This window comes from Pygoscelis adeliae, unplaced genomic scaffold (assembly GCF_000699105.1).
Source record: "Pygoscelis adeliae isolate BGI_AS28 unplaced genomic scaffold, ASM69910v1 Scaffold92, whole genome shotgun sequence".
Taxonomy (NCBI): domain Eukaryota; kingdom Metazoa; phylum Chordata; class Aves; order Sphenisciformes; family Spheniscidae; genus Pygoscelis; species Pygoscelis adeliae.
The window spans coordinates 1,993,724-1,997,270 of record NW_008824306.1 but is presented as its reverse complement, the minus strand read 5'-3'; positions in this window follow the sequence as shown (position 1 = coordinate 1,997,270).

The following is a 3,547-nucleotide window of genomic DNA, read 5'->3' as shown; positions in this document are numbered from 1 at the left end:
CCCGCCGCTGGCAGCCCGCGGTGGCCCCGGCCCCGCCGCGCAGCCGGCCGGCAGAGACGCGTTTCCACCTTCAGCCCTTTCCCTCGTAAGGAAGAAAAGACAGAAAACCCCCAATAACCTAAAACACGAGCCCAACTTTGCTCGCGATACAACCACCTGGCAGCAAAGGAGTGTGCCGCACACCCTCAGCGGGCCTTTTGTTGGGCACAGCTGGAATTTGAGTGTAAATCCCCGTACCTCCTTCCCTGTCCTTACTTATTTTTGTACTGGTGGCAGTTAGAGGTGGAATTTACTGAACAGAAGCAAGGGAAAAATAAATCAACTGGAGGAAACCTTTCCTTGCCCAGTTTGACTCCTAGCATTACCCAAATTGTGCATCTCTAAGGGAAAACCACGACGCGGCAACTTTCTCCGAAATTTGTGTACCACACGAACTCTTGAAGAGGCCACGGGAGCTGGAAGCGCACTTTCTAGGTGCTTATATGCAGTTCGGGAGCCGGCACCAGCAAGGGGAAATAGCTGATTTTATCGGAAGCACATCTCCATCTTGGCCTGACTCCTGCCAAAGGGCAGTGCTCCCCAGGCAGGTAAGGTGCTTTGCACCAACATGATATGTCTCCAACTGACTTCCAAATCGGAATCACCGACAAATGATGCCGGTACGTACTCGCAGGTCAGTATCATCGACTATTCATTGCCTATACGTAGCTAGAAATCTGCTGGCCTGGTAAAAACCACTGCTAACAAAACAATGTCGGCAAAGGCTGCAACACACTCTTGTGAGAGACCGGCGATTCGTGCCTACTGAGGCTTTTTCAGCACAAAGGCTTTTAGAGGAAGAAGAGAGAGAAGGGGGGAAAAAAGGAGGGAGGGCTCTCGTGTTTCAGGGCTGCTGTCCCCTGGGAACCAAGAACCAAGTGTAGCTTCAATCAAATGCTGACTTCTCCTCCGGGAGCTCAGTAGGAAACCTGATCTCACTAGCTCATGCCTGCCTCCATGCATATAGGCTGGGTTTTCTTTCATACCAGCAATTTGTATAAAGAGGAGAGCCAATACAGTTTATTGCAAACGAGATCTCGCAGTAACGGATCTAGAGAGAGATTTCTGTAGCTAAAATAAGACAACCTTCAGCCGCCTGCTCAGGGCAGGCCGCGCCGCAGCCGCCCCCACCGCACACACGGCTCCGCCGTGGGCGCCCCTGGCACGGCACAGCACGGCCTCCCACGCATCTCCCCGAGCCCTGCATCCTCCCCAGCTGGCAGCAGCCGCCCTGGGTTGGGTTTTTGTGCAATGCCAGGTTACGCTTCCATTAAAACGTGTACCCCGGGAGATCACTTCCTGCTTGCAAGTATTGTTCCGGCTTCCCCTGCTGCTCGCAACTTTAGCTGGAGCTATTTCTCTCCTCGCCCACTGCTGTGTGGCAACCCAGGGAAGCATCCACCCCTGCCCGCTGACCCTGGCCTGCCCTGGCACGGCAAAGCACGGCACGGCACGAGAGGTCTGCCGGGAGAAGGCAGGCGAGTCCTCCAGGCGGAGCTCGGCATAACTTCACACCGGGCTGCTTAATTCTGCACGGGGCTTTGCTAATCCACTTCGTGCTTGACTACTGAAACGGGAGGAAAGAAAAACACCGTGTGGGGAGCACGACCAGGCCAGAGCAAGGTGAGCCAGGGGGACTGCAGCCTGTGGCAAGGGCTTCCCCCAATGCCCAGCTCAGCCTCCTACTGTTGTAGGCAAGCCGGAGAGGCTTAGCACACAACCCAGCACACCGAGGCATGGGAGCAAAGGGGATTGCCTGGGGATCAGCAATCCCTGTAGGATCTCTCCATAGCCAGGAGCTTTCACATGGAGAAAGTTTGGCCCAGGGAGGGAATTTACACTTAGAAAGAAGAGGAGCTCAGCCCACCCCTTCTCGTGCCATTAGCGAGTTCTCTGTGAATTTCAAGGAGAGCTGAGAATACGCCCCTCCAGCTTTGATTTCAGTTCTCTGTCCCTACCTGCCACCACGAGCAAATGCCATACTCAAGCAGTGGCTAAATGAGGCCCCGCAAAGCTCTCCCAGCCCCTCCAGGAGACCCCCGGCTGCAATGCCACCCCACTCCTGGGGAGCGTGGGAGAAACACAGAAGCGGGTGAGGGACAGGCGGCCCCACGGCACCTGGTCCACGCAAGCACAGGGACAGCCATCGGGCTGCCCCAGGCGTGAGGTCTGCTGCCTGTGCAAGTACGGGCGTACTTCTCTCTGCTATCAACTGTGCCAGGCGCCAGCTACTCCGATACTCCCGTGGAGGAGGAGATCTGACTTTTATAACTGAGGATACAGGCCCAAATGTTTTGTAATATGCAAATACTGAGGCCCCTAGGTGAGGTATTCCCGAGCGTTAAATGAACACCTGGGGTAAAAGCGAGAGCTTCTCCAGCTGAAAATGAAAAGCAAAACACGCTCTGAGAAAGAACGGGTGGGCTGGCAGCACTGGCACACTGCAACCCATCGCAGGCCGTCTGGAGGTGCACGGGGAACGACCCCGCTGCAGAGCTGCGCCGGTGCAGCTCCCGGCCGTGGGAGATTGCTTCGAGAGCAGCGGGAGCCGCGGAAAGGAGAGCGTGTTTGGCTGGGAGCGCTCTCGCCCCTCCTGGCTGAGGAGCAGGCGGAGGAAGCACAATGCCAGGCTTTCCCGGTGCAGGCTCGGCCGCGGACCGCAGCCCCGAGCCTCCCCCTTTCCCCAGCGCTCTATTGAACACACTCAGCTCTTTATACGAGCCATTCCCAGTGTGGCTGGTGGATTCTGCGCTTTCCACTTTAATTGTCTTATCCAAATAAAGCTTTGTTTTCCTTAGCACGACAATCCCAACATTCAGGCTGAGATTTTCATTGGACAGAGGAGATATTTTATTCTCCGATTGTTTAGAGAGTCGGGGCTTACACGGAACAGCCCCGGCTTGTGTGCCTCCACTCACAATGGGGTCTTTGCAGCCCCGGTCTCCGTCATGTAGATTCATTTCCCGGAGCGATCGGGATGAGAATCATTTTTCTCTGAATTTCATAGCTTTCCAAGTCTACCCTAGACTTTAACAAGTCTTTTAGTTTGCACCTAGACAATAAATTTAGTTTAATTTAGCTTCCGGTCTTTAATTTTAGCAGGTCTTCTTTTTGCATGCAAATCGATATGGCAATTACCATCTAAAAGCTCACCCAGCCCCAGGTCAATGTAAATTGATCATTGTCCGCCTTCTACAAAATAACACTGGGAGTCTGTGGTGCATAATGAGATTATACTGGAAACTGTCTTTCAGATCACAAATTATATTTCATGCTGTCACGATCTTCTCCGAGTGGACTTCCTTGCATGTCTAATCACACGGCACCAAATCTATTAGCTCACGAGGTAGGTTTGGGGCGCGAGGAGCGCTTGCGTGCGGAGGGAGAGTCCCAAATAATTCAGACAACAGTTAAGGAAAACTGTCAGGCGGGCAGGTACTGAAGCGTGCTCTCACTTGCTAACTTTTCCAGCGGTGGAAGAGAGGAGGGGAAAAAAATCTCCGCGAGG